The 26,927-nt window shown below is 50.3% G+C and overlaps 1 long non-coding RNA gene across 1 annotated transcript; it reads left to right on the top strand.

Moving 5' to 3' along the window:
• The first annotated feature begins 12,625 nt into the window (after nucleotides 1-12,625).
• Nucleotides 12,626-21,542, top strand: LOC115639180. Its single transcript, XR_003997623.1, has 3 exons — nucleotides 12,626-12,781; nucleotides 16,592-16,597; nucleotides 21,532-21,542. It is a non-coding gene; the product is annotated as an uncharacterized LOC115639180 (long non-coding RNA).
• Nucleotides 21,543-26,927: the final 5,385 nt, after the last annotated feature.

Raw genomic sequence — 26,927 nt, 5'->3', positions numbered from 1 at the left:
GCTGCTTGTTAGGGGGCTTATTCCTTCCCTCTCACTTCCCTGGTCCTTCTCGCATGAACAGAGAGCAACAATACCCGAAGTCCAAAGGTGCAAACAATTTGATGTTTATTGAGGTGAACTTCCGGCAAACATGATTCCAGTTTCCTTCCTTAGTGTCCCCCTTCCCAGCTCTGACACCACAGAGCCTTGCCTGTGTCCCTGTTCCTGTTCCCATTCCCTGTTCTCATTACCCCCCTTAGCAAAACATGATCCCAATTCCCTCATCCCCAGTCCCTGTTCCCATTCCCCCATTACTTCCTGATTGACTGCAGACTATGTAGTAAAACTTGAGTTCTGCTTAGCTATACCTTAACCAATCATTTTACTGAAATTTAACTAACCAATCCTAACATATTGTAACACAGTTATTTAACCAATTATATCCCACCACCTTAATTGGTTTAAACCCAATAAAATTAATTATACAGCAGACAGAAAATCACAGAACCAGACAGAGATTATACAGACAAACAATAGGGAAGTGGAGACTACAAGTGACAGAACAATACAGAAATGAGGATTTCACACCCCAGCTATTGATAAGTGAGTTCTTGCCAGACAGAGCCCATCAAACTAAGTTTCCTTTTACATCTTCTAGGCTCTTCCCTTTCTCTGGAGCTGACAGGAATATCAAGACAGGACTGTATTCCTAACAGCCCAATAGCACCTTATTTCCATGTGACTAATTTGGAATGTGAGCATGTGACCAGACACTTCCCAGTTTATGGCTGCCTCTGCTGCTTAGCTGAAGGCCTTAGCCAGGGGCGGCTCTAGACATTTCGCTGCCCCAAACACAGCGGCATGCCACGGGGGGTGCTCTGCCGGTCGCCAGTCCCGCGGCTCCGGTGGACCTCCTGCAGGCGTGCCTGCGGAGGGTCTGCTGGTCCCGCGGCTCCACCAAAGCTGCGGGACCAGCAGACCCTCTGCAGGCACACCTGTGGGAGGTCCACCGGAGCTGAAGGCTGCCTGCCTGCTGTCTTCCCGGTGACCAGAAGAGCGCACCAGGTGGCATGCCGCCCCAAGCACGTGCTTGGCGTGCTGGGGCCTGGAGCCGCCCCCGGCCTTAGCCTAAGAACCAAGCCCCAGACTGTCACAGTGAGAGAAGGCCCTTACACTGGCAGACAGTGATTTTCATTCTCTCTTTTATACCTCTGTAACTAGCTAAGTGATAAGAATACACCTAAATTCTTAAAGTACAGGCCTTTACAGACAGGCCTGAATATCTATATCCTAACACAGCTGCACATTGAGTGGATGTTTTCAGAGAACTATCCACAATGACTCCGAGATCTCTTTCCTGAGTGGTAACAGCTAATTTAGACCCCATCATTTTATATGTATAGTTGGAATTATGTTTTTCAATGTGGGTTACTTTGCCTTTATCAACACTGAATTTCATCTATCATTGCCCAGTTTTGAGATATTTTTTGTAGCTCTTTGCAGTTGGCCTGGGACTTAACTATCTTGAGTAGTTTTGTATCATCTGCAAATTTTGCCACCTCACTGTTTACTCCTTTTCCAGATCATTTATGAATATGTGGAATAGGACTGTGCCCAATACAGAGCCTTGGGGTCACCATTATTTAACTCTCTCCATTCTGAAAACTGACCATTTATTCCTACCCTTTGCTTCTTATCTTTTAAGCAGTTACCAATCCATGAGAGGACCTTCCCTCTTTTCCCATGACAATTTATTTTGCTTAAGAGCCTTTGCTGAGGGACCTTGTCAAAGGCTTTCTGAAAATCTAAGTGCAATATATCCACTGGATCCCCCTTGTCCACATGCTTGTTGACCCCCTCAAAGAATTCTAGTAGATTGGTGAGGCATGATTTCCCTTTACAAAAACCATGTTGACTCTTCCCCCAAAAATTATGTTCATCTATATGTCTGACAATTTTGTTCTTTACTATACTTTCAACTGGTTTGCCTGATACTGAAGAAAGGCTTACCAACCTGTAATTGCCAGGATCACCTCTGGTGTCCTTTTAAAAAGTTGGTGTCATATTAGCTATCCTCCAGTCATTTGGTACAGAAGCTGGGTTAAATGATAGGCTACAGCCTACAGTTAGTAGTTCTGCAATTTCATATTTGAGTTCCTTCAGAACTCTTAGGTAAATACCATCTGGTCCTGGTGACTTATTAGTGTTTAGTTTATTAATTTGTTCCCAAACCTCCTCTAATGACACCTCAATCTGGGACAGTTTCTCATATTTGTCACCTAAAAAGAATGGCTCAAGTTTGGGAATCTCCCTCACAGCCCCAGCCGTGAAGACTGATGCAAAGAATTCATTTAGTTTCTCTGCAATGGCCTTATCGTCCTTGAGTGCTACTTTAGAATCTCGATCGTCCAGTGGTCCCACTGGTTGTTTAGCAGGCTTCCTGCTTCTGATGTACTTAAAAAATTGTTTGCTATTACTTTTTGAGTCTGTGGCTAGCTGTTCTTCAAATTCTTTTTTGGCCTAATTATATTTTTACACTTCATTTGCCAGAGTTTATGCTCCTTTCTAGTTTCCTCACTATGATTTAACTTCTACTTTTTAAAGGATGCCTTTTTACCTCTTACTGCTTCTTTTACTTTGTTGTTTAACCACAGTGGCACTTTTTTTGGTTCTCTTACTATGTTTTTTAATTTGGGGGATATTTAAGTTGAGCCTCTACTATGGTGTCTTTAAAAAGTTTCCATGCAGCTTGCAGTGTTTTCACTTTTGGTGCTGTACCTTTTAAAATTCTGTTTAACTAACCTCCTAATTTTTGTGTAGTTCCCCTTTCTGAAATTAAATGCTACCATCCTGAGCTTCTGTGGTGTTTTCCCCACCACAGGGATGTTAAATTTAATTATATTGTGGTCACTATTATCAAGTGGTCCAGCTATATTCACCTCTTGGACCAGTTCCTGTGCTCCACTTAGGACATTGTTGTATGCAAATTAGCCATAGAAGAAGAGTGGTGACTGGTTGAGCTACCTTTGATATCACAATGGTATAGAACTCTTGGCATGGTGTCAATACATGCCATGGTATCACATGGCTGTAATTCGTAAAGTAAAAATGGCTAAGAACTGAAAAATTGGATGATGACAGGCCATGAATCCCAGCAACCACTTAACATGGGGATATTCTGTACAAAAAGAGTTCTCAGCCATACTTGTAGCTTCTTCCATTGCTTCACACTCAATCAATCAAGTGCAGGCTTCAGAAGCAGTTTAAGGAAATGTCTGATCTCCCATGAAGATAACTTAATAGTAATTGCATGAGCAATACCAAGATGCCTTTCTTTGATAAATACTCTCCATGGGAACCAAAATCCTCTGGATAAGTCTCCTGAGAAGCAAATTGCATGGCAGATGTTCTCAGGAGCCTTTTTTTGTCACCCAGAGAAAATTCCATTGGAGCCTTTGCCATTGGCTTATGCACAGCAAGAACCAGTCAACTCTAATATGAATTTTAAGGGATAAATCCCATGTGGGGGGGATTTTCTTTAACTCAGGATAAAGATGGCCTTCAGTTTGGAGCAGACAGTAGAAATGACTGACAATGGCAAACACGAGTAATAATTCTTGGTGATTGATGAACTGGAAACACCATAAAGAGGCCTTCAGCCACATGTCTGCTGGATGCCTTGGGCAAGTTACTTCCCTCTCTGTGCCTCAGTTTCCCCATCTGCAAAATGGGGATAATGATACTGACCTCCTTTGTAAAGTGCTTTGAGAACTCCTGCTGAAAAGGACTAAGAGCCAGGTACTATCAGATTCTTGCATCCCAGTTCCCTGTGGGCACAGTTATTATATACAGGAATCTGTATCATGACATTCAGTCTAAGCTTAGAGACATACAGGATCAGTGGTGGAAAGCCAAGAGATACAATTGATTACGAACAGATTTATAGAGTCTGCAGAAAGTCACGGGCTGACAATCAATCTGAAAAAGAGAGAGGTCATGGATTAACCTGCATCAGGGAAATCCTACATGAAACCAAAAGCCACGATCAGCAACATGCAGCTGAATGGGGTTACAGACTTCTGCTATCTTGTTAGTATTTTGTCGAAAGACATTACTATAGAGAATAGAATTATTCTGGAATAGATTGCCTAGGGAAGTTGTGGAATCTCCATCGCTGGAGATATTTAAGAGTAGGTTAGATAAATGTCTGTTAGGGATGGTCTAGACAGTATTTGGTCCTGCCATGAGGGCAGGGGACTGGACTCGATGACCTCTCGAGGTCCCTTCCAATCCTAGAGTCTATGAGTCTATGAGTCTATGAGAAGGAGCTGACCAGTCATATCAACAAAGCCAGTTCATCATTTGGCAGATGATCAGGCAGAGTCCAGTACCAACATGGTATTAAGCTTCAAATCAAGTTACAAGTCTATAAAGCGGTAGTGCTGTCCAACTTGTATGGGTGTGAGACCTGGACCTGCTACAGGCATCACATTAAGTTTCTAGATGAAGTTCCATTTACAACATCTGCATGTCATACTCTGCATCACGTGGCAGGATACAGTTACCAGTCATAAGGTTTTGGAATGGAGTCAGTCCACAGAGACTGAAACCACATTTATTGTATCACAGTTCTGCTGAGCTGGTCGTGTGTTGAGGATGTACGGTACCAGAATGCCAAAGCAGGCTCTGTCTGGCAAACTGAAAGTCGGCCACCGCATACAAAGAGGGACAGAAGAAATGCATCAAGGACACACTGATGCATACCTTGAAACGGTGCTCCGTTGACATAGACAGCTGGGAGCCACCAGCAACAGATCGATCACGCTGGCAAGCAGTAGCCAGCGATGGGGTTACCCAATTCCAGATTAGCTGCCATATGGAACTTGAGGCACCGAGGCTGAGTTGTAAACAGCAGCAGACTCAGCAAGCCCAGATTATAATCCCTTCCTCAGCACTGAGCTACTGCTGCATGTCACACGGAAACGACTGTCACTCGTGCATCGCCCCTTTTAGTCACAGCCGTACTCACAAGCTGTAGAACCCTCATCAGTGCCATCTTTGGTCACGAAGGACCACTGCAACATGATTATTATTTACACCAGTATCGCTGAGAGCACATTTGATGCCTCGGTGGACTGTGTCGCCATTGAGGCAGAGGTCAAACGACTCACGCCCAATTTATGAAGCCTGATCCGAAGCCCGTAGAAGCCAATGAAATGAAGAGAATGAGTCTGCTCATGGCTCAGAGAGGATAACAGTCAATACCAAACAGCTGTGAGCCACCCAGTCTCCCCATTGAGGGTGAAACCCACCCCTGGCAGAGGTCCAGCATGAGCGCTAGGCACAACGCTTCACTAGAAGTGCCCTCTAAACCAGACTCGCAAGGTATAAGTGAGATTTATGCTTTGGGTGGGCTTTGTGCCCCCCCTGCACAGCAGAGAATTTCACCCTGAAGGAGGCAGCGGTCCTGTGCAAATATCAGCATGTGATCATGCAAAAACTACTGCATCATAATAATACATGTGGGCTGGGGGCAGAGTTAAGGCTATGCAGGTAACTTTGCCGTTAGCATTTCCAGACTCGTGGGTGCTGCAGTGGGCCACTGTAATGACTTATGTTTGCTGTGCTGTAGCCATTGTGGTCCCAGGATATTAGAGAGACATGGTGGGTGAAATGACTTTTAGTTAATTTGATGCATTCTAATTACACTATTAATTATTATTATTATTATTATTTGTACAGCCGTAGTACTAGGACCTCCAGTCATGGACCAGGGCCCCATTGTGTTAGGTGCTGTACATATATGGAACAAACAGACAGTCCCAAGAGTTTACAATCTCTCACTGTTGCTGTGGTTTTGGTGCTGTCCACTCCCCTAGTGCTGGGCTCTGATGCCTTCTGTGTCCAAGCTGGAGAGGCTGGTAGGGGCTGAGGTTGCTCAGGAGCTCCGTGCAAGGCCCTGTAGCTGGAAGAGACCTGCCTTGAATGCTAGTTGCTAAGGGGGCAAAGAGGAGCTGTAAGTTTCTGCCTTGACCCTAGACACAGAGGTGCTTTTCTCCTTCTGTTGCTGCCTCCCGAGTGACTCCCATGCCCTCCCTGGCAGCCATCTGGCTGGCTTTAAAATGCCTGTGCTGCTCCGACTCCATCGGTCATCTCATGGGGCATGTCGGAGCTGAGCAGAGTACCAGGCAGCAGCCCTCGTTGGGCAGGAAACGGCTCTACAACCCAAATCCATGCAAAGCCAGCGTGGGATCTTTGAACATCACACCATGCGCACCCCTTTTGGCCCAGGCATGCTCATTACTGTCTCAACCACCACCACCATTCTCCCCTTTGGCTTGTCAGGAGCGAGATGAACAGTGAGCTCCACAAATTCCCTGGCTTGCAGCCATAGACATGGGGATAAATGAGCCATCAGAGACAGAGGCTTCAACTTAGAGAACCTCTCAGGGGGGATGCTAATGGACAGGGGAGCAGGCCAGGGGAGGCACTTAATAAAGGGAAGACAGACTGACTCTGCCTTGGAGGAATATCAACGACCCCAGACTGCAATAGGGTGGAAGAGAGGTTTCTGCTCCTTTAATTGCAGAACAACCTCAATTTTCTGAGCCACTGTCTTATGAACGACCAGCTCTGTGAACCACTGTGATCGCTCGATCAGCAAGGCATGTGTGTGTGGGCTTGAGCAGTAAGCAGAGATCCAGCATGCTCAGAGCGTGGGTGCATTGTCCTTTCCACACTCTGGTGGAAGCCCCTGCCTTGGAAAGGTTGCATAGGAAGGCACCACTTGGCTCTCTTTCAAGATGGCTGAGAAATGTATGTGAATGATGCTAAATGTTCAAAGGCAAGTAGAGGTCATTGGATCATTAATGATATGGATAACGGGATGGATTGCACCCTCAGCAAGTTCGCAGATTACACTAAAATGGGAGGAGTGGTAGACACACTGGAAGGTAGGGATAGGGTCCAGAGTGACCTAGACAAATTGGAGGATTTGGGCCAAAAGAAATCTGATGAGGTTCAACAAGGACAAGTGCAGAGTTCTACATTTAGGACAGAAGAATCCCATGCACTGCTACAGGCTGGGGACCAACTGGCTAAACAGAAGCTTTGCAGAAAAGAACCAGGGGATTACAGTGGATGAGAGGCTAGATCTGAGTCAGCAGTGTGCCCTTGTTGCCAAGAAGGCTAACAGCATATTGGGCTGTATTAGTAGGAGCATTGCAGCAGATTGGGGGAAGTGATTATTCCCCTCTATTCGGCACTGGTGAGGCCAAATCTGGAGGATTGCATCTAGTTTTGCCCCCACTACAGAAGGGATGTAAACAAATTGGAGAGAATCCAGCAGAGGGCAACGAAAATGATCAGGGGGCTGAGGCACATGACTTATCAGGAGAAGCTGAGGGAACTGGGAATGTTGAGTCTGCAGAAGAGAAGAATGGGGGAGATTTGATAGCAGCTTTCAACTACCTGAAGGGGGGTTCCAAAGAGGATGGATCTAGACTGTTCTGTGGTACCACACGACAGAACAAGGAGTAATGGTCTCAAGTTGCAGTGGGAAAGGTTTAGGTTGGATATTAGGAAAAGCTTTTCACTAGGAGGGTGGGCTTGTGCCAAAATAAGGATGCGTGTGCTATTGCTCCACCACAGTTCGGCAACCCATTGTTGCAAATCCATCCATGATGCCCTGCAAATTGCCAGAGTCACAGTCCTGTGTCACAGATGATTAATGGCCCTGCAGACTTAACCACATCCTGTAGTTTTTCCAGCTCCAAAATGATTTCCCTTTGACCAGGAACAATCTGGTGTTGCAAGCTTCCACCACGTGATTGCTGCTTGCTTCTCCCCTGCCAGTGCGGCTCTCATTCTGGTGTCCCTGCACTGGGGGCTGGGGTGAGCTCAGCCCACAGATCCAGGAATATGGCCTTGCACATCCGAAAGTTCTACAGTCACTGTTCATTGTCCCAAACCTGCATTACACTGCGATCCCACCAGTCAGTGCTCATTTCTCAGGCCCAGACGTGGTGCTCTATTGTCCTCAGCTGCTCTGTGAACGCCACCAACAACCTTGACTTGTTTTTGGCTCTGTTCCTTGGCAAACTGTCCTCTGAGAATTCATCCTGTCCCCCATTGTAGCAGTGGATCCTGTGATCTGCAACAGGATCATGGAAGATTAGGGTTGGAAGAGACCTCAGGAGGCCATCTAGTCCAACCCCAACTAAATCCTTGCATGCTGTGTTTGCAACATTTATGAGATTAGAGCAGAGCTTGTCACAGACGGTGAATGGCCCTGTGTGGGTTTGTGGGATTTTCAAAAAGAGGTGTGAAAGATATAGGATAGAGGTGGCGTTATGGGATGGATAAAGTTGCATGAAGAGAACTTGTGCCCTTGCTCCCAGTCCACCTGGCATGGCTCCTTTCTGCGCCATGATACATTGTGACGTTTCCCCAAACGGCATTGTGCCAGAGGGTGGTGTGTGGCACACTGAGATACTTACCCACAGCGTACTGCACTTTGCATTGACACATGCACTCCTGGTAAGTACATGCAGGGCCTACGCAAGCAGCCAAGTACATGTGAGCCTGAGAGACATACTGCCCGTAGCGATGTAACAACAAAGTCTGTAGCATAGATTTGGCCCTAGAGGTTTCTTCAGCTCCACTGGATCTTCTCCACTCACCCTCCTCAGTAACTTACCCCTTTGCACAAAGTGCTTCTGCTGTCTTCATATTTAGATCAGACCCCCGATGTCTGAATGCTGAGTTGGCACCTCCCAACTTGGGCAAGAAGCTGTATTGCTTTCCTGGCTGAAATGGCCTAGCAGCTCACCTCTGGGTCTCCTCTTTGGCCAGGCCCACGCTATATAGCCTTGTCAGCCCCGGGTGTGAAGAGGTGGGATGTGTGCCCCACAGGGCTGTGAGATGAAAGCCCCTAGTGGAGAGGCAGTTCGACTGGCACTACCACGGGCTCTGACCATTAGAGCTTGTTCCATTTGGGGATGGGAGTGGAATGGCGTAAACAAGCAGCTTTGGCCGTATAAACTGTGTCCATGCTAGGAGCGCTTTGCTGGTGTGGAACAACAGCATAGCTACACCACTAATGTACTCCTAGTGTAGACAGGGCCTGTTGCACGCTCACCTCTCGTGAGCGCCACCTGTTGGCTGGGTGCAATCCTGCACTCTTTCCTTTCTCTGCTCTCACTGCCCCCTGTTGGCTGTTACCCTTGTCAGGTGGGTTTCAGTGGCTCAGCCCTCCAGCCAAGTCCAACTGAGCCTGTCTCTGTGCCCTTGCTAATGTTGGGAGCCCTGTCTCTGGGCTCAAGTCTCAGCCCCATCTGAGCTAGCTTTAAGTCTGTGCCTGCCCTGGTATAGAGCAGTGCCCCCATGGCTTTTCCCCCAGAGACTCTTTGCCTTTCTCGGTTCTTATTGCCCCAGTTCCCCAGCCAGGTCATGCATTCAAGTTCAGCCCCTTTCCGGGTTAATGAAGTCCAACGAATGGTTGGCCCTCAGCATGGTGTTCAGCCCCATCCCTGGGCCTGTTTAAACTCCAAGCCCCTTTCTTGGGCTTTTAATACCGAGTCTTAGCCCCTCCTTGGGGCTTAGACCACTTCTCCAGTGGGGAGGACTTAGGCCTACTCATTACGCCAGGTCACAACCCAGGAACCCTGTAGACAGCAGCCACATGCTGCTTTTCTTTCCTGGGTTGCTGCTGCTATTCCCTGTGCTGCTTCCCATTTGGTCCCATCACCTTCACCTGTTACCTTAGGTTACACTCCTTGGGTTCTACTTGTCTTGTTCCCTGTATGCCCAGGGTCTTCCCCAGGCCTCTTTGCCTGGAGAGCTTCTCCATCTTCCAGGACCTCCTTTCCCTCCTGGTCCCAGCCACGAACTGACCTGCTTGCCCCCTGCAGCTCCTTTTAACTGAGCCTGCTGCACTCTGATTGGCTGCTTCCCTGCAGCCTCTCTAGGCAGGCCTGGAGGACCCACCGTCACTGCTCCTTTTCTGGGGTGGGATGTGGTAAGACCACAAGACCTCCAGCAGGGGTCTCAAAGGGCCCAGTACACCCCGTCACACTTCCCTTTTGGACTTTCTGTTTTCAAACCAACCAACCCCACGACTGTGACCATGAGCCAATGGCTGATAATCAAAGCCAGACGCACCAGAGATGTCGGAGGAGCTGCTGTGCTTTTGGAAATGTTCTGCTAGGACTAAAGCTAGGAAAAAAGACCCAAAGACTAAAACGTTGTTCAGAATACACGGACACTAATGAGTGAGATGCATGCAGGCCCCAGGCACTCTGAAGAATAAAAACAAGTTTAAGACCAAGACTGGAGGTTTTTCCTAAAAGTTCTGTTCCAGTTCAACCGGGAATTAGCTCAGGGAAGCTCTCTGAACAACACTGCATCACACAGGAGGTGAGACTAATGAGCACATTGGTCCCTGCCGGCCTTAGAATCTACAGATCCCAACCCCACAATCCCTGGACCAGCCACCCTGCCTGAGTCTGCCAGACGGCTGCCAACTAATACTTTGTACTTGTGTCTAGGGAGGTTTGGGGTGATCAGTAGGGAGTTGCCAAAGGCGGGAGTGGAGGCCAGGTGATGGGGGGTGTTGAGTCATTGCCCATGTGGACTGCAGCAGTTCGGCTTTTGCTTCACAAATGAAATCCATCCCTTGTCATGCTTCCGAGCAGCACCAATGCACTGCGGCTCTGCTGCCCCTGCCGTGACTCCAGCCCAGCAGCTGCTGCCGCCACCGAGGTGCAATAGCGCACTTGGCTCTATAAACAAAGGCACAGAGTCCATTTAGTGTTGGCAGGTCTGAGCCACCCGTCACTTCCCCAGTTCAGCCTCCCACTGAGAACAGCCGGCTCAAGCCCAGCGTGTGGCAGGCATTTAAAATAATCAGGGGCTCTTTGCCCACGCCGTGGAGAGATGATTGGGTTGTGCAGGGACAGGAAGGCAGGTCAGTAAAACAGCACACTGCTATCTTTTAATTAGGGATTAAATTGACCTATTTTATTGCATTAACAAAATAGCCACAATTATTCCATCAGTGCCAGGCAGGGTTCTGAAAACCTGCTGAGAGCAGTTCCTGAATCGCTCCCGGGTGATGGGAGAAGGGAATCAAGCCTTAGCCGTCAGCATTGCTTCACAATTCTCTCGCCTGGTGGGTACGGGCAAATGGAAAGCTAAGGATCTGTATTTTCATAAATATACAGACATTAATGCCCACATTGCTCGACTGTCCTGCTTGCGCCCCCTCCTTGCGTTCATTGCAGCCAACCCAGGGCACCCTGCCCATGCTGCATGCTCCCCATACCTGCCCCACACAGCCACGCATTTTCCACCCAGCCATTCCACACACATCTCTCCACTCATTATGCACCCCCCTTTCCTACCCACCCATTCTGCACAAACATCCCATCCCCCAGGTGCGGATCAGCGGTCACCCCCTCCAATCCACCCCAAGCTACCTCAAGAGGCTGCATAAAGGCAAGGCCCAGGGGATGGATGGGGAGGTTTCCATGTATATGGTGGAAGTCCCACCCCTCCCAATGAGCACCCCAGGCTCAGACCTTCCCACTCCCCCCCCGCCTCCTCAGGAAACCGCCACTGCTGTCGTCCCCCTGCAGCCAGCTCAGCCCAATATCTGATCTCCCAGTTTTAATGCCTGTCTCACCTTTCACTGGCTAGAAATCTCCCCTCAAACAGAGTCCCAACTTTCCACTTCCAATTCAGGGGTCAGTTGAGCCTGGCTCCCCCAAAACTCCAGCACTCACACCCTGACTCCACCCCAACTCTTCAGGCAGCAGCTCCCTGCTCCACCCCCACTGGACAGCCCTGGACATTGCCAATTTGGCAGCGTTGATGCCCCAGGACCAGTTTTCCCTACCACCATGTGGGACTGCTGGTTCAGCAATGACTCCCCAACCCCACTGTTTGCAGCCCCCTAACTCCCCTCAATGGGCTCTCCTCCGGGTCCTGAGCAGCCTCAGCCTCGCTTTTGTTGTGAAATCTCATGAGCCCATTGTCCCAGGGGGCACAGTGACAGGCCCCAGGTGGATGGCATCGGAGCCCAGAGGACATCACCAGGCACTAGACACAAAGAAAGTACCGGTGCAGAGACACACTCTCATGGTTTCTTAGTCTGTTTGGAAGGAGAGTCCATGGGCTTGTCTTCAGTGCTTCTCCCGTTGGCATGGTTATTTCACCTCCCTTGAGAGACGGTAGCTGTGTTGATGGGAGAAGCTCTCCCGCCAACACAGCGGGGGCTACACAGGTCGGTGTAACTGCGTAGCTCTAGGAGGTGGATTTTTCACAGCGACATAGTTACACTGATGTATGTCTGTAATGCAGACGTGGCCCATGTGCTATTGAGATTTATCTCATGCCCCAGCTCGGTGCAAAGCCAACGTCTCAGGCGGCTGGTGGCTGTGAGCACAATCCCTCTCCAGTTGCACAGCCACCACCGCTACTCCATTTCCAAGGCAGCTCGAGCTACTGATGCTGTTCCACCTGGCAACTTAGGGTATGTCTTCACTACCTGCCGAATTGGTGGACAGCGATCGATCCAGCAGGGACTGATTTATCGCGTCTAGTCTAGACACGATAAATCGACCCCCGAGCTCTCTCAGCGCCACGAGAGGCACAGGCGGAGTTGACGGGGGAGCAGCAGTAGTCAGCTCACCGTGGTGAAGACCCCACGGTAAGTCGATCCAAGTACGTCAACTTCAACTATGTTATTTATGTAGCTGAAGTTGTATAACTTAGATCGATTCCCCCCCACACCCGCCGCAGTGTAGACCAGGGCTTACGTAATGCGCCACTAGATTTGGAGTTACCACCAGCCTGAAAACCTGGTTCTCAATTATTCACCTGTGCAGGGGAAGCTGCCCTGTCAGGAGAAGTTAAACTTACACTCAGAAGATGGACCATGTTTGACCTTCTTCTTTGGGCTGTAAAGAGATTGAGTTTGGTGTTTCCCCGTTCAGTCATCCTTGGCCGGATGGGAGCTTTGAGGCTGTGTCTGGAGCCTGTCAAATCCCATCCAACCACCCAAGCTTATTGCTGTGGGGCTGGGTTGTGCTGTCTGGGGAAAAGTCACTCAGTCCCCTCCGTGTAAGCTTGGTGAGCTGCAAATCGGTGGCAGATGATTTTTTCTGCTGAATCTTGCACACCGTAGCTGAGCATTGAGTGGCTGGGATCACCGGGTGCATGGGTGATGGCTGCCACCTTGGCTGGCACAATGCATGCTGGGTAATAGGAGAGGACTCCATGTTCCTAAATCTAAACTGGCTCTTTATTAATAGAACTATTTACAGAGATGCTGCAACTGCGGCTGACATTCCTGCCATGCACACGCAGACTGACTTTCTGGTGCTTCCTCCAAACTCTTCCCTCCTGCAGCCTGTGCTCTTCCCTTCAAGTCCCATGCTGGCTGCTATAGATTTTAATACCAGAAGAACTTTTACTCAGTCACCATCACTGCTTTAACAGGAGAAAATGCCTTCAATGGGCCAGGTCCTACATTCAGTCAGGTATACGTTACTCTTGATGGCACTGGAGTAACTTTGCTAGCACCACTGGGGGTGGACCGGTACCTTCCTAGCACCAAGAGCCCATGGGGCTGTCGTCCCCACTTCCCCTTCCCATAGTGCTCCTTCAAGCCAGTGTTCTCCACCCTATGGCTGTGTCTCCTCTAAGCTCCCAACCCCCTTGAGCTGGGGAGGGGAGGGAGGAAGAGCTGGAGCTGCTGCTGGGCAAGAAGCCAGGGGGTCAATCTCTCCTCTGGAGCCTACCCAGCCCCATGACTGCCATGCTGGCCCCCTGCTCTGTACTCTGAGCCTGGCGTGGGGGATCAGGTATGAGGTAGCGAAGGCTGCAGAGTGCAGCACCACACTTAACCAGCAGGGGGACAGAGTGGACCCTAGTGGCAATAGGCTGAAACTGCAGTTGCCTTTTCCTTGGCCTGCAGGCCAGTCCAACAGCTGATCGCTGGCTGGGAGGTGGGGTGGGGTGCTGAGCAGCGGCAGACTGTCCCGCCTCTGTGAGTGGGGGCTGAAAGTTATACTGGGGGCAGAGAAATGCATTGATGTTCCCTTCAAACTGAGATTATGGCTACAGTGGGGTGCAGACTCATCGGCTTGACCGTGTCATGCTCCCACCTGTTTGCCATGCCTATGCCGAGTGGCAAGGTCCGCCATGCTGGACACGGGTATCATGCACCGTACCCAGCTCCACCCTGCCTCTGTCATTCATAAATTCATAGACTCTAGGACTGGAAGGGACCTCGAGAGGTCATCGAGTCCAGTCCCCTGCCCTCATGGCAGGACCAAATACTGTCTAGACCATCCCTGATAGACATTTATCTAACCTACTCTTAAATATCTCCAGAGATGGAGATTCCACAACCTCCCTAGGCAATTTATTCCAGTGTTTAACTACCCTGACAGTTAGGAACTTTTTCATAATGTCCAACCTCAATCTCCCTTGCTGCAGTTTAAGCCCATTGCTTCTTGTTCTGTCATTAGAGGCTAAGGTGAACAAGTTTTCTCCCTCCTCCTGATGACACACTTTTAGATACCTGAAAACTGTTATCATGTCCCCTCTCAGTCTTCTCTTTTCCAAACTAAACAAACCCAATTCCTTCAGCCTTCCTTCATAGGTCATGTTCTCAAGACCTTTAATCATTCTTGTTGCTCTTCTCTGGACCCTCTCCAATTTCTCCACATCTTTCTTGAAATGCGGTGCCCAGAACTGGACACAATACTCCAGTTGAGGCCTAACCAGCGCAGAGTAGAGCGGAAGAATGACTTCTCGTGTCTTGCTCACTACACACCTGTTAATGCATCCCAGTATGACGTTTGGTTTTTTTGCAACAGCGTTGCACTGTTGACTCATATTTAGCTTGGTCCACTATAACCCCTAGATCCCTTTGTGCCATACTCCTTCCTAGACAGTCTCTTCCCATTCTGTATGTGTGAAACTGATTGTTCCTTCCTAAGTGGAGCACTTTGCATTTGTCTTTATTAAACTTCATCCTGTTTACCTCAGACCATTTCTCCAATTTGTCCAGATTATTTTGAATTATGACTCTGTCCTCCAAAGCAGTTGTAATCCCTCCCAGTTTGGTATCATCTGCAAACTTAATAAGCGTACTTTCTATACCAACATCTAAGTCATTGATGAAGATATTGAACAGAGTACCCAACGTTAGCACCATCTTCAGCTGGGACCTTTCTAAACTCACCTGCATGTGGCACCAGGACCAATGGCTGGCTGTGTGCTGGTCGAAATGCACAGACACAGGGGCATAACGATGGTTTGTTAATAATCTGTTGCACAGCTTCTGCCAAATGCATAATAGTGGCTGATTGGAAATCAATACACTTATTGATTTATAGCTGCGTCATGTTCGGGGTGGAGCAGAGAGTAGTCTAGGCTTCAAATCAGGAATGTAGCACCAGAGCAAGAGGGATATTGGTGGACAGGATAGGGGTCCATTGTAACTTGCCGGCCTTGGGTTCTGGTTCCTGCCATGGCTTGGGGTCCTTGTCGGTTTTGTCGGGGGTGGGGGGGTGGTTCTTCAACTGGCTCCTCCTGGCAGAGGTACTGAATCACACGCTTCTCACCTCCTGGGACTTCCGGGGTATCCGTGGTCCCTGCTGCCTCCTCACCTGGGCCTTATTGGCATCCTGTCAGACAACAAGTAGGGGTCGTGAGCCATTCCAGGCTCTGTACTGGGAGCCCTTGACACCGGCGACTCCAGCTTGTTGTAAAAGAAGCCTGTAAGACCTGCCCTCCTGGAGTGACTGTTAGAGCTGCAGGTGCTCGATATGTTCCCAGCACTAGGCCGGAGTCTGGTCAATGCCTCCCACCTCCAAACTCTGTGACAGTTCACACAGGCGAATGTTCAGTCAGGCAAGGCGAGGCCGTGGAGGAGGGATCATTCCACCCACCCCCACTGATCAGCACCTGGGTGTGGTCAGCCAGCCGGCTGCTCTCAGAGCAGGATCCACGTTCACCAGGACTGATCGGAAAAGAGGGCAGTGAAGGCTGTTCTGATGTGATCAGCACAGCTCGTAACTACCAGTGACAACACGGGGACAGGGACCATAAGAGTTTGAATCAGAGTCAGGCAGAAAAAGGTTCAGCACATGGTGGGAGACTATTGAAACCCGAGACCTGGTACCTGCCCCTTAGCCCCATCCACACTGCACTCATGTACTTAACCGCACCTCTCAGGCACGCTAGCTTATGCACCCTCTGTTCACCTTCAGACACCTGCTGAAAGCACAGTGAAGGAGATGGTCCCCTGACCAAGCCCCTCTCCAGGGCACCACAAGCAATGAATAATGAGGGGCACTGGCTTTGGGGAGTTGCAGGAGTGAGGTGCTGTCTAGTAGCTGGCCCACAATGAGGACAAACCCACTGCCAGCCGAGTGAAATCCCCGTTAGCTCCAGTAGTAAAGCCCCTGTTCTTACTGCTGGAGTGTGACTCTAGTCCCAGCTCTCGTGAACGTGTGCTGTGTGTAACAACGGTGCCGCCGCTTGACATCACTTTTAACAGCCCTCTGGGAGAGAGACCTGACCTGGCTTTGCCAGGCAGCCAACCGTTGTACTGTTGTTAGATGGCCTCTGGATTCCTGCACAAAAGTCTTGCTGAGTGCAGCCAGCAGGGGGCAGGGGATACCTGTGACAAGTGAACACTTGGACCTGAGCACCAGTCACACAGGTGGGTGCTGCTCCCCCTCGCTCTCCCCATGGGTGGCTCTGCACAGCACTTTCCCTGGCTGCACCCACCGCCGGTGGGGTGCACAGGAATGGGGAGCTGGGACGATGCCAGCCTGGGGCAGCGCTGGGGAGCTGGCCCCCAGGAAGCCCTCAGAGGGGGGGGTGTTGCAGGAGGGTTCAGGAGATGGGGCGGAGGCTTGTCCACTTTGCTGTTGCTCAGGTCTCGATTTCAGGTGCTTTGTGTGAGACTGCATCTCTGGCTGCCCAGGGCTGTAAGGGTCACAGAGACGCCCTGCCTGGATTCATTCTCCTGCCTAGTCTGTTCCCCTTTGGTCTCCACATTCATCAGCTGAACAACAGTGTCTGAGCCAGCAGCCTGCCTAGCCGCTGCCCCTCTGTGCTGTGGTCTGGCGCAGGGCCGGGCGTGGGGGTGGGAACTCTGGGCCTGTGCTGTAGTTACTGTTGGTCCAAATCATAGGAGGCTTGTGCCCTCCCAGGGAGGTTTCTCTGTTTCTGTTCACTGCCCACCCCCACTTCTGCAGCATGCCCCATGTAGAGCGGAACGGCTGCCTCACCCTGCCACATTTAATGGTTTGATCACAGTGGAAAATCTCGGGCCCTCCCCAAGACGTTCTGTGCCCTTGCATTCCCACCTTAGTGACACTGGTGTCAGTGGGAAGGATTATGGGAAGGGGTGGAGGAGGTTTGGCTGGCTCTGTGTGGCCCCGTTTCACAAGCAGAACCTTTGTTCTGATGGACAGCGAGGGGAGGGAGCCCTTCACGCATTCCATGAGATCCAGGGACCTGTTGCGTTTCTCAGAGCGATGTCCTGGCCGTGCTGGACTGGAATGTGAGTAACACCTTGGCTGGCCTCTCTCTGCGTTAGGAGTGTGGAGTTTGTGGATGTGCACAGACATCCAGCACTCTTAGCTGCAGTTCTCTGCCAGGCAGGATTTTGTCTGTAATTCTCAGGACTGAAGTTGTTTGGCTTGTGCCAGGCTGAATACAAATAGGAATATAAAACAACTCTTCAGCTCAAGGGGGCAGTGAGACACCACCACGATCAGCTGCTGTAGAAATGCGCCCAGAGAGAACCAGCTGAAAGACATGCTGCTTTAGCAGGAGCAGCCTGTGGCCATATGACCTGGACAGCAATTCCTTCCCGTTCCCACGGTTCTGCTACTGCCACACCACCGTGGCTGCCAGCTGACCCCTAGGGTGACACATTCTCAAAAAGAAGCCTCTGGCGAGCTGTCCCAATCACACAGCTGTGTGTGAGCACATGCAAGCCCGAGCAAGCGTGTGCATGAGTACGTGCCTCTGAGCAAGTGTGCAGAGTGCAATGAGTGTGTGCATGAGTGAAAGGGAGTGTGCAGGCATTTGTGTGCACAGGAACGACTCTGCACTCGGCACCCTTTGGGGAATGACATTGGGCTCGCGAGCGAAGCCCGAGTAGCAGATACCCAATGGAAGCAGCTGGGCCTGGTGCCTCTGGTTAAGTGTGAAGGTGCCTTGCCCACACAACTGGTGCACTCCTTTTGCATGATGCACAGTGCGTGACTGGATCTAAGATCACATCACCCATGGCTGACATATGAACCCCCCCTCCCCCCTTCGGAAAGACAAGACTCTCCCCAGCCCTGCCCCTTCCACCCAAGGCCCCACCCCTGTTCTGCCCCTTCTGCCCTCCCTTGTCCGCCAGAGCTCAGAGCCCCGAGCCCCGAGCCCTCCCTGCACCCGACCACGGCTGAGAGGAGCTCCAGCCAAACCACTCCAGCCCCCGGCTACCTTCCAACCAGAGTGCCAGGCTGCGGCCCCGGCTCCCAGGCTGCGGCCCCAGCCCCCAGGCAGATTTCCATGCTCCAGCTCCAGGCTGCTGGCCTGAGCTGAGCCTCCACCAGCTTCGGGGGAAAAGGGGAGCCAGGGCGAGGCCTTGGGCCAGGCCATGACATGGGTTAGGGGAGGCTTAGCCTCCCTTGGCCTATGACACCCGCCACCCATGATGTCACTGAGCACTGCGCGGCCCTTTGCTTACCGGGATGCCTGGCAACACCAAGACGTTACACCCCGGGCCAGGCCCGTCCCTGACTGGGGCCGATGTCATCCGTGATGTTCACAGTGAGTGGAGCAGGGATTGCTTTCCTCTCTCCACTCCTGGGGTAATCGCGTTCCTCAGGGCAGCTTTGCAAACCCCATCTGTAAACAGGAGAAACATTCCATCCATTAAACCCACTGCAGGCCTGCAAAGCAACACACAGAATGATTCTGACACTGCCAGGTACCCAGCATTGGCCTGGCAGCAGCAGGGTCATTTTGGGCACTTTCCCAGGCCCAGGGCAACACAGGGGTTGGGTTTTAGCGAGAAGGGAGGATCAAGAGGCTGGAGGAAGGTCTGTCTTTTGGGATCTCTGGGTCACTTCATTTGTTACCTGTGTGATACAGGAGGGCCAAGGAGCAGTGGGAGAGTGGTAAACGGGAAGTATATAAGCCCTAGGCTAATTAAGGTGTGGTTCCCTGAAAACTAGGGAGGGTTGCTACAGGTTTAATTGGAGCATTTGTAGTCAATTAAGGTCCTGTTAGCAACCTAATAAACCCCCCTGCTTCAAGCAGTCAGGGGAAAGGGAGGAAGGAGAGAGGACTGGAGCTTAGAGTTGTGCTGTGAGACTTGGAAGATCAGAAAACCAGAGTAAGGGAGACCCTGCCCCAGCAGGGGAGGGAGACTCCTGCCCCCAGCATCTAAGGACTGAAGGTTCCCCACCCAAGGGGGAAGAAAGTAAGGACCCACAGAGGTTGAGAGCGGTTGGGACTCAGCGTGAGGAGCAAATCCAGACCCCCTCCCTGCGTCCCCCCCTTTACCACCTTCCTGGGCCACTAGTAGGGCCCTTGGTGCCCCAAGAGCAGGGGCAAGGGGTGGCATCTTAGCCCCCCATCAAGAAAAGCGCAGGACCCACCATACTACATCAGCCATCTTGTCACACCTGATAGAAACAATAATCACCCCTCACCCATCCAGAGCACTGTCTATCAGAGGGTCCTTACGGTGTTTTACAAATAGCAATTAATCCACCTCACACCTAGGGGAAGATCAGGGAGGTGTAGGTGTGAGGCTGAAAGGCAGCCACCTCTGGGGTAGAAAGCAGCTGCTGTTTAAAGAGCAGACCCTGCCCACTGGTTCCTGTGGACACCGAGATGAGCCCTGAGAACACACACATGGAGGCTACGCAGCACTCGAGGGCTGGAAGTGCAGAAGTTGGCGGTTGTGGAGGTGTGCCGCTGTGCCTTCCTGCGGGGATTCAGAAATGGAATTACAGCTCCGCTGCACATTCAGGGGGGTATGGTATTGATTAGGGATGGTGTTTCTGTTCCATGTTTGCACAGCCCCTCGCATCATGCAGGCCTGATCCATGACTAGTGTTCTGAGGCAATACCATAGTACAACTAGCAGACAGCATACAGCCCCTAGCACAGTGGGGGGCTGGTCCCTAGCTGGGGTGCCTAGGTGTTACCATAATACACCTAGTATATGATGTACAGTGTCTAGCCTGACTGGGGCTCCTAGGCGTGAGCAAAACCCGAATCACTGAAATTCCTTCCCCCTCCATACTGGGAACACACCAGCCTTTGCCAAGCCGCCCCAGAGCCTGATTTATCATTAGAGTTGATGACACAGTCCAGCTGTTTCCTTTCCCAGGCGGCCAGGGGCGCCATTTCAATGGCTCAGAGAAAGAGAGCCCTTGGGCGGTGCAGTGCCCCGGGGCGACCTCCTGTGGCTTTGGGTCAGGACAGCAGCTCGCCTAGGTGGTGAGCAGTGGGCATGGGGTGGGGAGGGAGTTCACTGGCATCCCCACCCCACATGGTCTTTTCCTTGTGTCCAAATGTCCCCTATCCTCCAAGCCAGGAAAACCTCTGCACTGCCAGCTAGGAGGCCCCTTCAGAAATCTCTGGGGTGTTTGTGTGTGTGGTTGGGTTCCTGCCCAAGGGCCATTGCTGCGGGATCTGATGAGATGGTGCCACCTCGGCTGCCACCTTGAGCTCCCTTCCCTGCCCTGTCTACCCCTGGAAAGGCACCTCAGACAGATCAGCCTCCACCACCCTGTCTCCAGCTTCAGTATCCCCTTGCCTGGGGTTTGGTGCCCAGGGCAGCCCCAGCAAATGATGTGGCAGTTTTGTATTATCCCAGCTAGGAGTGACAACAGACCCTCTCTTCATTCCTTGTCTTTGACACCTGGCCTCTGACTGCGAATACAAGCAGCACAACCGCTCAGGTTAGGGATGTTAGAACCGCCCTCCCCCAAAACAGTCTGCATCACAAATGTCACCTCACTTAATTGCTATTAATCTAATCAATCCAAACCACATTAGCTGTCCTGGAAACATCACTCCTTGATCAACAGGAGTGCTGAGTATTCTATAGAAATCCAATTTACCACTCTAGAAACATCAGTACATTGCGCAGACATCATAGTCACCCTCATAAAAGCATCAACTGCTGACTGGCTTCATTAGTGGAAATAAATTACAGAACTTTATCTCTCTGCCATGATTATGGATAAAACCACATAAAAACCAACACTTGAAAGTTGCTTTAGACTGGTATAAAAACAGCAGAAGATGTTTGGCTTTCTTCAAGCCATTATGTCTTTCACATCATAATTCCTGTGTTTGAAAATCCTTCAGCTATTAAATGACAGAAGTGTCTCTTCTGAAAGAACAAAAGCCCCACTCCTGCAAACACTTTGGTGAGTAACCTTATGCATATCAGTAGCATAAAGTAGCCCCACGGAATGTGATAAATCGGCGAGGGGGCAGAAAGAGCCACCCCAGTGACTGGAGAACGTCCTCACAAGGGAGAACCATACAGAGCTCAGGCTTTCACTACGTATAAATACCTTCCTGGGAAGAAAACCCTGGGTCCTAAAGGGCTCTTTCATCAAGCAGAGAAGAGCAGAGTAGAACGAATGGCTGGAAACCAAAGCCAGACAAACTGAAATTGGGTGCAATGTTTTAGCAGTGAAGGGGATTAGCCAGTGGTAGAACAAACCCCCAGGGGAAGGGGAGGGGGTGATTCTCCATCTTTAGAAGTCTTCAAACCAGGCCAGGAGGCTTTTCTGGAAGATGCTGGAGCCAAACAAGAGTTACTGGGCTCAATACTGGGGTACCAGGGTGAATTTAATGGCCTGTGTTACACAGGAGGCCAGCCTAGGTGATCTAAGAGTTCCTTTGAGCCTCAGACTCTGATAGCAATGTCCTTGCTCGCAGTATGGGGCTTTCTGAACTAGCAAGTGTGATGTTAGTAACTCTATCCAGGGATTAGGGCACTAGCCTAGAGCTTGAGGGACCTGGCTAAATTCCCTGCTCCACCACAGGCTTCCAGAGTGACCTTGGGCAAGTCGCTTAGGCTCTCTGTGCCTCAGTTCCCCACCTGTACCATAGGGACGATAGCACAGGTGTGCTGGAAGGAGAACGACACCAAAAATCTACTGATGAAACAAACTAGCTAAGAGCTGGGTAGGATGATGATGATGCAGAGTGGGTAGCAGAGTCAACCCATTAAGCTTGACACATGGGGAGCTCCTGGCACACTTCTTCATAGGGACTGGCCACAGTCTTAGATTGCAATGAGTCATTCCTCATCTCCCCAAGCATAAGTGCTGACTCCACGAGTGCTTAAGCATCCATGGAAAAAAATAGTGGGTGCACAGCACCCACCAGCCACATCTGTTGGGCACTATTGATGAGGGAGGCACTTGGGGGAACGTGGAGAGTGGCAGATGGGGCCTTGGGGGCAGACTGGGGCAGGAAGAGGTGGACTTCAGAGAGAGGGCTTGGACCTCGGGGAAGGGGGCAGAGCAGGGGTGTGAAGAGGCGGAGCAAGGACTGGAGTGGGGGTGGGAAGAGGCGGGGTGAGGGCGAGCCCTGGGGAGAGGGGGCAGAGCGAGGGCGGGGCCTTGGGGGAGAGCAAGGGTGGAGCACCCCCGTGGAAAAATAAAACTTCGCACCTATGTCCCCAAGTACTGGTTAATGACCGGGCTGAATGCACTGCCATGCCCAGCCCAACCTGATCCTCTGGAATTTATTCTCTTGCAGCAAATTAGCAGCTTCCCTCCCGGCCTTACCACATTCTCCATAAATTATTCTCAACTTTCCATCAGGACAGGAATTCACAAACTCCCTCCGCTTATTGGGAAGTGATGCCTTTTGCAGGTGGATCGTTGCCAAGTTTTCATTTTACTCGAAAATTGTCTCACTTTATTCACATAGATACTGTGGGTGAAATCCACCACTGGTACAAAACGGCATAAATCAGTGGGTTTAAGGGAGCTGCACTACTTTATGAGAGCAATGAATCAGAACCAGCATCTCAATAGCCTAGACTTCTTGCTCCTTCCGTGTATGTACGTGGTAGACTTTGATTTTTCATCTGTTTCTAGAATACACTCGTATTTCACCTAAAATGTTATTCAATAAAAGTGTATGAAGGACTGCAGGGCACACAGGCAAGGAAGAGGGTTATATATGTAGAAAGCTGGGCATCTTGGCTTTTTATGATTAATTATTATTATTATTATTATTTAAAGGTAATCTATGCAGGAGAGAATTTTCTGATCCCTCTGCCTTTGTCTGTCCACAATTGCTAGAGCTGCAGTTATTGAACTGTGAAACATAATTGTTGATAGAGGGTAGAGTTTTTCATAATACCAATTCTGAGTGCCCGTCTCAAAGCGCTTTAGCCTTGCCTCACTCCTGGGCAAGAGGGAAAAGCCAGCCCCCCGAGCTACACCCAGATGTGGCCTCCCAGGTCCTGCCATTGACCTTCTCTGACCCGTTCTGTCCCTCTCTATCCCTTCCCTAGCTAGACAGGACAGAGAGCTGCTCCCACACTCTCCTGTCTCCCACCTGCCCCATATTGCCCTCCCTTTCCCCTCACAACCTCCTGCCATCGTAGAGTCTCACTAGCCCACAGTTCTCCATCTCCAGTTTGCCTGGGCTCGGCCTTGCTGCCCAAAATCAGTTTGGTGGGAGGCTGAAACTGACTCCCTTGTCTTGTAACAATCCCCCACTCCAAGTGTTTGCTGGGGAGGGGGAGTCTTCTCTCCAGTCATTGTTTTGCCTTCTTGTTTGTTTCCTAAGAGTCCTGTTGATTTTACCCAGTACAGCCATCCCTTACAAGGCTCAGAGAACAGCCCCACGTTACCCCTTGGGGAGCAGAACCTCAGCTGGACCCGACTGCTTCTCCCTTCTGTCCAAACATCTACATTTGGTGTCCCGCACTTCTAGCTAATCACTCTATTGCATTGAACAGAGCCCACGCCCATCTGGCAAGAGCTGGAATGAGACATCCCCATCTTCCTGCTCAACTCTGCTCATTTTATTATTCCCACCCTATTAGTCTGGCTCAGGTACCTATCTAGCTCCTGTTACCATAGCAATCTATCACTGTTTCATAATCTTTCCTGTACTTGCGCTCATCATACCCCTATGAAGTAGGGAAGGGCTATACTCCTCACATCGCAGACAGAGAAACAAGACAGAGAGAGACCAAAGTCCAGCTCCTTAAAGACAAGTACATTAGAATAGCTCTACTGGGTCAGACCAATGGTCCACCCAGTGGGCAATGCCAGCTGCTTCAGAGGGAATGAACGAACAGGGCAGTTATACAGTGATCCATCCCCTGTTGTTCAGTCCAGCTGAAGGCTTAGAGACACCCAGAGCATGGGGTTATATCCCTGACCATCTTGGAGAATAGCCATTCATCCTTCATGAACTTATCTAGCTCTTTTTTTGAACCCAGTTATGCTTTTGGCCTTCCCAATATCCCCTGGCAATGAGTTCCACAGGCGGGCTGTGCGTTGTGTGAAGTGGTACTGCCTCATCTTTGTTTTAATCCGGCTGCTATTAATTCCATTGGGTGACTGCTCATGCTTGTGTTGCATGAAGGAGTAAATAACACTTCCCTGTTTGTATTCTCCAGACCTTTCATGTTTTTATAGACCTCTGGAGTCAGGGTCTGTGGGGCCAGAGCAAGTGCCCCTGCAGTCCCCCCACATTTCTGCCAAGGAGCAGGGTTGGGGGCTTGCCAGGCAGGTGTGCCAGGTCTGGGCTTCCTCTTTTTCCATGCCCCCGCCCCCCCAGGCCCAGTTGGCCCAGTGACTTATCTTCCACTATCATATCCCACCTTATTCCAAGCTGAACAGTCCCAGCCTTTTAGTCTCCTTCCATGGAAGCTGTTCCATCCTGCTCATCATTTTTGTTGCCCTTCTCTGTACTTTTTCCAGGTCAAAACCCAGGTTGCTACTGAATTTTGGCCGATTCCAATGGCAGTTCAGCATCTAAGTTCACTTTTCAGGATCTGGCTGTGAGCAACTTGACCAAGGTCACAGAAGGAGTCTGATAGAGCAGGACTTGAATCTGGGTCTCCAGCATACTAACCCATCACCCTAACCCCAGCCCATCCTTCTCCCAGCTTTCTGGGCCAGGCCTCCTCCTTGTTCTTCATCCGGTGCCTCATACAATGGGCCCCAATCCTTGATTTCTATGGGGTCCCATAACACTAATAATGGATTAGAAGAAGCTTATGACTTTGCCCTCTCTTGCATCCCTTTGCTGCTGGCATTCAGGATGATAAATAGATCTCAGCTCCCTCGCCATTCCTACCAATGCATATTGTGCTTGGCAATGAAAAATTTAAGAGCCCCCTATTAATCCAAGTTCATTCTTTGCTTCAATCCAAGGCTGCTTAGAGAACACTAAAATGGCTCTCGTGTGAGATTATTGCCTAGTATGGCTTCCTGGGGACACTTCCCTTGGCAAAGAATCCTTCTGCCTGTTTATATTGGCCTTGGGACCCAACTGAGTGCCAGCTCCCAGGGCGGCTTCTTCTTCCAGGAGTCTGCCAGGATCAGGCCCTTCTAGGGGACAGGAACACTTCCTCTGACTGCAGCAGGCTTTCTCTGAATCAAGGCTAAAAGCGCAGAGGAGTTCGATCGATATCCTTTGAGAAGGACTTTCCTGTGGTATTGAGGGGAGGTGGTCAAGCAGAGGAGAGGTCTGGCAGAAAGCCAGCTCTTCTTCCTGCGATCGAGAGCTTTTCTTGCCGCACAGATTGCTTATTGATGGTATTAGTGTGTGCGTGTTACAGGTTCCTTCCTAGCCCCAGGTGGTCTGGCTGGGGCTTGCAGTAAAGTCTGAATTGGCCATTTGGCAAGAGAAGCACAGGGACTCGGCCCGAAGCACTGGGGCCAGGCGATACTTTTACTCGGAGACATGTATCTGGAAAGACAGCAAAGGTATCAGGCCTGGATTGAGGAGCAGCAGGCCCGCTGCTCCTGAAGTCATGTGAGGAGGGGGGAATCTCAGCTTCCATTCAGAATAAATTATCATTGCAAAGACAAGCTCGAAAAAGAGACACACGTGTGACTTATATAGTGACGGCTGCCTGAGTTTGCTGAGAGCCTGGATCAATAGCTCTTAAACAGGGGAAGTGCCCCATGAGTCTCAATGGGATGTTAGCCTCCAACTCTACAGCTCTTGGGGGTCTTGCCAACCCTACCTCAGCAGAGGATACAGTGTGTGGCAGGAGGGGGAGCTTGCAGAAGGACCAGCCTCCCTGCCCATGCAGATGCAACCCACTTGGCAGGGTGAGTAACTGGGGAAACGGGTCTGCTCATTCTCTATCAATAAGATTGAATGCCGATTACACAATGGGAGTAAAGGAAGCACAGTTGGGTCCTGACCTATTTAGACACTGGCCAACACTGTAACTGGGCACTTTACAAAATACAGAAAGCAATAATTATGTTTCACAGCAAACACACAGAAGAATTAAATAAAAACAAAATCCTCTTGAAGGAATGTTGCATCATAATACGACTGTTTCTTAGAATCCAGAATAACACCACACAAGAATTAAAAAAAACAGCGAACCAATCAATCCCAGACACACAAAGCAGGTCACTCCCTACAACAGAGAGGAACATTCAATTCCCCTGGCTCTGCGTTGGCTAGCTGCAACTTGACCCCCGCTTGTATGTTCCCTCAGAACCTGCAAGCAGGGCCAGGACATCAGTGGGTTACCCAGAAGTGAGTGAGGATTTAATGTGGTGTTGCAACCAGTTCAGATCAGACTCTAGTTCTTTGTTCATTAGCTGGACTGGCTGTGCCAGGCTAGTGGGAATAAAGAACCGTGCAACAGATTTTAGTTGCTAAAGATA

Source organism: Gopherus evgoodei, chromosome 23 (assembly GCF_007399415.2).
Source record: "Gopherus evgoodei ecotype Sinaloan lineage chromosome 23, rGopEvg1_v1.p, whole genome shotgun sequence".
Lineage (NCBI taxonomy): Eukaryota > Metazoa > Chordata > Testudines > Testudinidae > Gopherus > Gopherus evgoodei.
Note: the sequence above shows the minus strand (reverse complement) of the source record. Positions and strands in the feature narration are given on the sequence as shown.